The 8,901-nt window shown below is 48.8% G+C and overlaps 1 protein-coding gene across 1 annotated transcript in view; it reads right to left on the reverse strand.

Annotated features, from left to right (window-relative positions):
- The window catches only part of LOC138671450 (tyrosinase-like), a 222,375-nt gene extending 215,963 nt beyond the window's left edge, over positions 1 to 6,412 (reverse strand). Inside the window, exon 1 of the mRNA XM_069759629.1 lies at positions 6,346 to 6,412. The gene's annotated coding sequence lies outside the window, so the exon portion shown is untranslated. The remainder of the gene's footprint in view (positions 1 to 6,345) is intronic.
- Positions 6,413 to 8,901: the final 2,489 nt, after the last annotated feature.

An 8,901-nucleotide genomic window follows, 5' to 3' on the forward strand; every position in this document is an offset into this window, starting at 1 on the left:
GCAGAATTCACAACAGGGATGGCCTTGTTGAGGTCGGCTTGATGGAGGATTTGCCTGCAGACGTTTTGCTGGGAAATGACTTGGGGCCCATGTTGTCTGCCTTCTCGGTTGCCCCTCTGGCTGAGACATATCCTGTGACCACCCGGAGACAAGCTCGAGCTGCGGAGGCGGAATCACACTCAGAGGAGGCCCAGGTAAGACATCCCAGCCCTACACGTATTCCCATAGCCAGACACATTTCTTGGGCCACCCCAGATGAATTTAAGAGGGAGTTACTTGAGGATCCTTCATTGGAGGGATATCGTGGGAAGGCACAGGAGGGGAGAGGGGTACTGGAAGGGGAACAGTTTATATGGAAGCAGGGACTCTTCTACCAGATCACAGAGCAGCACCACACAGGGACGAGCCCAACTATAAAACGACAGCTGGTAGTTCCCAAGAAGTATAGGCAGGAGTTACTGCGAATCTCTCATGACATACCCTTGGCCGGGCACTTCGGCGTCAGTCGCACCAGGCATCGTCTGACACAAAACTTCTTTTGGCCGGGGGTAACCTATGATGTTCGTCAGTACTGCCAGACCTGTGACAGTTGCCAGCGCATTGGCAAGAGGGGAGATCGATGCACGGCCAAATTACGCCCCCTCCCCATTGTGGAGGAACCATTTAGCCGAGTAGCGGTCGATCTGATAGGGCCGTTAGCCAAACCCAGTCTGTCAGGGAAAAGGTATATATTGACAGTGGTAGATTATGCCACACGGTATCCAGAGGCGGTTGCGTTACCTAACATACTGGCAGAGACGGTGGCGGCTGCCCTGCTCCAGGTTTTCTCACGGGTTGGATTTCCCCGGGAGATTATCTCAGACCAGGGTACCCAGTTTACAGCAGAGGTGACCAACCAACTGTGGAAGCTGTGCGGCGTAAAGTCCATTAGAAGCTCCCCGTACCACCCGCAAACCAATGGGTTGTGTGAACGCTTTAACGGGACGTTAAAACAACTCATTGGGACTTTTACCAGGACCTACAGGGACTGGGAGAAATTCTTGCCTCACCTCCTGTTTGCCTATCGAGAGGTGCCCCAAGAATCCACGGGGTTCTCCCCATTCGAACTGGTATACGGGAGACGGGTAAGGGGACCCCTAGACTTAGTGCTAGAACACTGGGAAGGGGAGGGCATCATAGAAGGGGTTCCTATTGTACCCTATGTGCTGGAATTCCGGGACCGCCTACAGGAGCTGACCCAGGCTGTACATGGGAACATGCAGGTGGCCCAGCGGCGCCAGCGCGTATGGTACGATCGGAGGGCCAGAGAGCGCACCTTGGAAATAGGGCAGAAGGTCCTGGTGTTAGAGCCCACTAGGCAGAACAAGTTCCAAGCTGCTTGGCAGGGGCCCTACCAGGTAGTGGGGAAAATAGCCGACATCACCTATAATGTCGCCGATTGTGACGACCCCAGGGTTATCCGCATGTTCCACATGAATATGCTGAAGCCCTATCGGGAGCGCCCTGAAGAGGTAGTGGCCATCTGTGCACCTGAAGCAGAGGATTTAGCCGGACTTCCCTTGCCTGATGTCTTAGGGGAGAGGACTCAGTCTAAAACATGGGACCAGGTACACTGGGGTGAAGACTTAGGTCCCCGGTAGAGACAGCAGGCGGAGGAGTTGTTGAGGCAGCGACAGAGGATGTTTTCGGGGAAACCCGGGTACACTCACCTGGCACAACACAAGGTTGAGACCCAGGATCAGACCCCCCTGCGACAACCCCCCTTCCGCGTCCCTGAGTCTGTACGAGAAGGGATGCGACAAGAGATACAAGAGATGTTGCGTTTAGGGGTTATTGAAGAGTCAGATAGTCCCTGGGCATCCCCCGTAGTGTTAGTGCCCAAGAAGGATGGGACTACAAGGTTTTGTGTAGACTATCGTAAGCTCAATGAGAAAACAGTGACTGATGCATATCCCATGCCGCATGTGGATGAGTTGTTAGACCGGCTGGCGGGGGCAAAGTATTTGACCACCATCGATCTATGCAAAGGCTACTGGCAGATTCCCCTTAGTCCTGATGCTATTCCCAAGTCGGCATTTGTCACCCCGTTTGGCTTATTCCAGTTTCGAGTCATGCCATTCGGGATGAAGACTGCCCCGGCGACCTTCCAGAGGCTGGCTGACCGGCTTCTGGATGGTCTCCAGGACTATGCGTGTGCCTACCTGGATGACATCGCCATCTACAGCGCGACATGGGAAGAGCATCTAAATCACCTAGAGACAGTATTGGACAGGATCCACAAGGCCGGACTCACCCTGAACCCAAACAAGTGTCACGTGGGCAAAGCAGAGGTTCAGTATTTAGGGCATTGGGTGGGAAGTGGGAAACAGAGACCAGAACCAGCCAAGATTGAGGCCATAGCCAAATGGCCCATCCCACGCACTAAAACCCAGGTCATGGCGTTTCTAGGGACAGCGGGGTATTACAGGAAATTCGTTCCCAATTACAGCAGCGTAGTCAAGCCCCTCACTGATCTGACCCATAAGAACCAACCCTGCCAGGTAACCTGGACCCCAGAATGTGAGGAAGCCTTCCGCCAGCTAAAGGACGCCCTCACCAATACCCCTGTATTGGCCGCACCCAATCCAACTAAACATTTCTTTGTTCACACAGACGCTTCTATGTTTGGATTGGGGGCAGTACTAAGCCAAGTATGGGGATTTAGTATGATGGAATATGGGCTGAACTGGATGGACAAATGTCTTTTTTCGGCCTTACTATGTTACTATGTTACTAAGTCAGGCCGGACGGCCAAGAACACCCGGTAGCTTACCTGAGTAGGAAACTACTGCCTCGTGAAGTGAGCTATGCGGCCATCGAGAAGGAGTGCCTGGCAATAGTATGGGCACTCAAAAAGTTACAACCATATTTGTATGGACGACAGTTTTCCCTCCTAATGGACCATAATCGCCTAGTCTGGCTTAATCTGGTCTCCGGAGACAACGCCAGATTACTGCGGTGGAGTTTAGCCCTACAACCTCTGGACTTCAGCATCCACGACAGACCCGGCAAACAAAACGGTAATGCCGATGGACTAAGTCGACAAACGGCACTGGTACCAACCCCATAAACTTCAGTCATCACCAAACCGATCCGTTAAGGATCAGACTGTGTATGCCGATCGCGTCGCTGAAAAGGGGAGCCGTGTTACAGAACCCCCAGCACCAAGAATATGTTATGCAGTATATATTATGTATAATAGGTTCCATGTGAAATGCATCAGTCCACAGGCTGCATCCCTGGGCAGAGGGGACAAGATATTCTCCTTCTGACCTCCCCCCACCTTTGTAATTCCCACAGTAAATACCAGCAGGCTCCGGCCCCCTGCGGCTATTGTAATGTATGTCTGGCCTGTTTATTCTATTGGCCTGCCCTGTGTATCTGTGTTATATATTCTGTGTGCTGTGAATAAAATGTGTTCTTTTAGACTGGAAATACGTGGAGTAGCAGTCAGCTTTTATATGCTCCCACGTAATCAAGGAATTCCAGCCAGCGTCCTTCATTCAGAATCCAGCAAAAGCAGAGTGGACTGTTATGAACTGGTGGTTTAGGAGCAACATGGGACAAGCTCTGAAGGAGGTGGTACCTGTACTGACCACAGTCCCTAAGCTCAACACAACACTAGAAGTAGCCGTGGGATGCTCCTGTCGCTCCCTAGGCACCTCGTCACAGCCTGAGAATTAACTACCCCTAAAGATAGAAACAGGAAAACTATCTTGCCTCAGAGAAAATCCCCAAAGGATAGATAGCCCACCACAAGTAATGACTGTGAGTGGAGAGGGAAAATACATACACAGAATTAAACCAGGATGTAGCACAGGAGGCCAGTCTAGCTAGATAGATAGGACACGATAGAATACTGTGCGGTCAGTATTAAAAACTACAAAAATCCACACAGAGTTCACAAAAATCTCCACACCTGTCTAAAGGTGTGGAGGGTAAATCTGCTTACCAGAGCTTCCAGCTAAACTGAATTAATCCATACTGACAAGCTGGACAAAACATAGAATGCACAGAACGAATAAGTCCACAACATGTGGACAGAAAAGAGCAAAGCAAGGAATTAACTTTGCTGAACTGGTCAGGATATCAGGGAAATCCAAGAGAGATGTGAATCCAACCAGGAACCATTGACAAGTGGCACAGGCTGAAGGAAGAGCCAGGCATAAATAGCCGAGCAGAAAGACAATCAGTGGAAGCAGCTGCAGACTGCTAAATCCAAGGAGCAGCCATTCCACTTAAAACCACCGGAGGGAGCCCAAGAGCAGAACTCACAAAAGTGCCACTTACAACCACGGGAGGGAGCCCAAGAGCGGAATTCACAACAGTGGACCTCCTGAAACACGGGGGGTGCTGAAAGAGGTTCTACAGCACAGTAGACCCCGTTACATTGGTCATCTATCACCTCCTCTTCAATGTCATGTGCACTGTCCTCTGTGTCACCATGTAAGGTGCTATAGCATTCGGGACTGGGCACCATAGTCTCATCAGGGTCAGATTCGGGCTCAGTACACTGCAAGGGCAAAGTTGTGATCTGAGTCAATGGAACAGCATAATAATCAAGCTGTTGCTGTGCATCTGTGCACTCCATGTCCGATTCTTCCTGTAATGGGCTTTTAACAATTTCCCTCTCTAACCCAGGCACGGTATGTGTAAAGAGCTCCATGGAGTAAAGTGTAGTGTTGCCTGCCGCATCCTTCACTTTTGTTTTGGGTGAAGGACACAAGATAGCAACTTTTTCCGGACCTGGAGCATCCACTGACGACTCGCTGGTTTTAGATTTCGAAGCTTCTGAAGAGGAGGTGAAAGAGCTGGAGGCTGAGTCAGCAAGGAAAGCCAAAACTTGTTCCTGCTGCTCCGGCTTTAAAAGCTGTTTTCCTACTCCCAGATAAGGGAGCCTTCGAGGCCTTGTGTAGCCAGACGATGACGCTGCCTCTACACCTCGAGCATTTGGTGCTATCTTGCTTTTCCCAGTACCACCAGATGATCCACTACCACCCCCACCATCAGTACCAGCTGGCAATGACCGCCCACGGCCTCTTCCACCAGACTTCCTCATTTTTGCGGAAATGTTACCAAAATAACAACCGTTATATGCTACTGTTAAACAAGGTAGAATGTGTATATTAACTATTGGAGAATTTATATCTCCCTTTTTTTGGTGGGAAGACAGCAGGAAAAAACAGGCCCTGTGTATTACACAACACAATATACAAGGCAGAACGTGGCTGGCAGATATACGCCAAACAGAACTCACGTTAATCCACTTAGTGGCTATTTAAAGCTACCTTTTATTTTTGTTGGGGGGAGACTGCAGGAAAAAACAGGCCCTGTGTATTAGACCACACAATGGGCAAGGCAGAACGTGGGTGGCAGATATACGCCAAACAGAACATACGTTAATCCACTTAGTGGTAATTTAAAGCTCCCTTTTTTTGGGGGGATGGGAGACTGCAGGAAAAAACAGGCCCTGTGTGTTAAACTACACACAATGGACAAGGCAGAACGTGGGTGGCAGATATATCAAAAAATACAAGGGCTGTAGTGGAATTTCAATCTCCCTACAATGATCAAAGGACAAGTATGGCAGCAATAAAAAGGACTGCTGCACACAAAAGTGTGGACAAATAAACAAGAGAACTGTGCAGAAAGAAGCAACAGGATTTTTGCTTTAAAAAAAGCAGTTGGTTTGCACAGCGGCGTACACACAGCAATGCAGCTATCAGGGAGCCTTCTAGGGCAGCCCAATGAGTTACAGAGCTGATGCACCAAAAAAAAAACACTGTCCCTGCAAAGAAAAGGTGGTGTTGGACAGTGGAAATCGCTACAGCACAAGCAGTTTGGGGTTAATCTTCCCTCCCTAACTATATCCCTTCTTCTGACGAAGCTGCAGCAACCTCCCCCTATGCTCAGATCGGCAGCAGTAAGATTGCGGTCGGCGTGCACGCCCCTTTATAGCCCCTGTGATGCCGCAGAAAGCAAGCCAATCACTGCCATGCCCTTCTCTAAGATGGTGGGGACTGAGACCTATGTCATCACGCTGCCCACACTCTGCGTCCTCCTTCATTGGCTGAGAAATGGCGCTTAAAGCATCAGACGAAATGCGACTTTGACGTGCAGATCGCCGACCTCATGGCCGATCCCACAGTGGGATCAGGTCGGGTTTCACGAAACCCAACTTTGCCAAAAGTCGGCGATTTATGAAAATGTCCGATCCGTTTCGCTCAACCCTAGTAGAGACCTGTAGATCTTCACTATCTCCCCATCTGCCCCAAAACTCGCCATCTAGTGTAGAACATACGGTACCTGCTAGCCGGTGATGTCTCAGGGTCCGGCTGTGTGTGGGTAGAGATGGAGACGACTGACTATTTATGCAGCCAGAGAAGAAGCTCCAGGAAGATCAAAGATGCAAATGAAAACTTCTTCATAAAAACCACAACAGGACACAGATGAACTCAAGTTGTGCCAAAGAGGAAAATTGGGCGTCATCCCGGTATGAGCAGTGTGGCCACCTTGGATTTCCTGGGTTTACGGCTTATTGTGCCAATATCCCGTATGCAATGCAGTAGATTCACATTAATTATATAGTCTATAGAATGGTGATACTTTCATAATAGTGAGTTATTAGGGTACGTTCCCTCGGTCAGTAATTGGCAGCGCTTTGGATGCAGCACATGTCAGCTGACTGCTTTTGAATGCAGGTGAATCCGTATGTGATCACAGAACCATGCTGCATGTTATGCTGTGCTATCAGGCAACACAGTGTGCAGTAATCAGCGCACATACAGTGATATGGCAATAACCCAAAAACAATAGAACAAGCTCTGAGACGTGGAATCTCTGCAGACTGCAATACCTGAACCTATCCTCACACAACTAAAAGCAGCTGTGGATTGCGCCTAACACTACCTATGCAACTCGGCACTGCCTGAGGAGCTGACTAGCCTGAAGATAGAAATACAAGCCTGACTTGCCTCAGAGAAATACCCCAAAGGAATAGGCAGCCCCCCACATATAATGACTGTTAGCAAGATGAAAAGACAAACGTAGGAATGAAATAGATTCAGCAAAGTGAGGCCCGATATTCTAGACAGAGCGAGGATAGCAAAGAGAACTATGCAGTCTACAAAAAACCCTAAAGCAGAACCACGCAACGGGGGGCAAAAAGACCCACCGTGCCGAACTAACGGCACGGCGGTGCACCCTTTGCGTCTCAGAGCTTCCAGCAAAAGAGAATAGCACAGCTGGACAGAAAAAACGGAAACAAAAACAAAGTAACACTTATCTAGCAGAGCAGCAGGCCACAGGAAAGATGCAGTAGCTCCGATCCAACACTGGAACATTGACAAGGAGCAAGGAAGACAGACTCAGGTGGAGTTAAATAGCAAGGCAGCCAACGAGCTCACCAAAACACCTGAGGGAGGAAGCCCAGAGGCTGCAATACCACTTGTGACCACAGGAGTGAATTCAGCCACAGAATTCACAACAGCTGCAGTCTGGAAAGGCTCGCCGCATGTCCATCTCCACAGGTGAGCCGCGGGCGTAGGTGAATGCATAGTGTGAAACAACACCGTGAGCACAGCTACTAAGTGGTGCTATAGTTAGGCTCCCACGCCATATACTAAATCAACATAGAACTTAGCACTCAACTTGGGATCCTTGAACAGAAGAATTTTATTTTGTAATATACTCAAAATTTTTCGGTTCAACGTGAACCTTCTTCAGTTAACTATACGGAATACATATGATGAATGTGCCTGGAAATCAGCGGGCCAGAATACATCTATGAAGGGGAGATGCAGCCGTAATATGCGGAGAGAGGTACTTTAGGAGAATATGGTAAAGACGTGTATGTCGCCAGACTTGGAGTCCACCGCTTGTCTGAGACCTGTGCGATGGAAACTGTGTTAGAAGCTTTCAGTTAATGTTATGCCCGTGCTTCGGGGCGGCCTGTGGGCGGAGACTTATGTTCCTGCTCTAAGCCAGAGAAACCAAGAAGAGACCTGCCCATTGGTCTCTCCTGGGTCTTTCCTTGGTCTTTCCTTGGTCTTTCCTTGGTCTCTTCTTGGTCTCTCCTTGGTCTCTCCTTGGTATCTCCTTGGTCTCTCCTTGATCTCTCCTTGGTCTCTCCTTGGTCTCTCCTTGGTCTCTCCTTGGTTTCTCCTTGGTTTCTCCTTGGTCTCTCCTTGGTCTTTCGTTGGTCTCTCCTTGGTCTTTCGTTGGTCTTTCCTTGGTCTCTCCTTGGTCTCTCCTTGGTCTTTCCTTGGTCTCTCCTTGGTCTCTCCTTGGTCTCTCTGGCTTAGAGCAGGAAGACTCCACCTACAGCTCTGCCCTGGAGCACGAGAATCTCAATAACTGAGAACTTCTAACGCTGATTACACAACAGTGAGGCAGATTTCTTCACCCCATGTATCATTTTAATCAGTTTAACAGCGCCGAACCACCACTGTGTGTAGTTTACTGAGCACAACCCTGCTGACAGGTTCACGTTAAATCTCTTGTACCCAGTAATTATATAATTATTGAGATTGTCAGCTCAACCCCTTACATGTGATAGTAGACACTTGCTTTAGGATGATAATGACCCCACTGACCTGTTGGACCCCTGTGCAGCTGTACAAGTTGTACGTATCATTTATCCACCTGTATTGTATGGTGGAGAATAGTGGGAAATAATGCTCTAAGTACTGTTACTCATTAATATTGCTTACATTGGGGAAATAAGTATTTAGTCAGCCATCAATTGTGCATGTTCTACTACTTACAAAGATGAGAGAGGCCTGTAATTGACATCATAGGTAGACCACAACTAACAGAGTCAAAGTGAGAAAACAAATCCAGAAAATCACCTATGAAGAGGTA

This window comes from Ranitomeya imitator, chromosome 3, assembly GCF_032444005.1.
Source record: "Ranitomeya imitator isolate aRanImi1 chromosome 3, aRanImi1.pri, whole genome shotgun sequence".
NCBI classification, from domain to species: domain Eukaryota; kingdom Metazoa; phylum Chordata; class Amphibia; order Anura; family Dendrobatidae; genus Ranitomeya; species Ranitomeya imitator.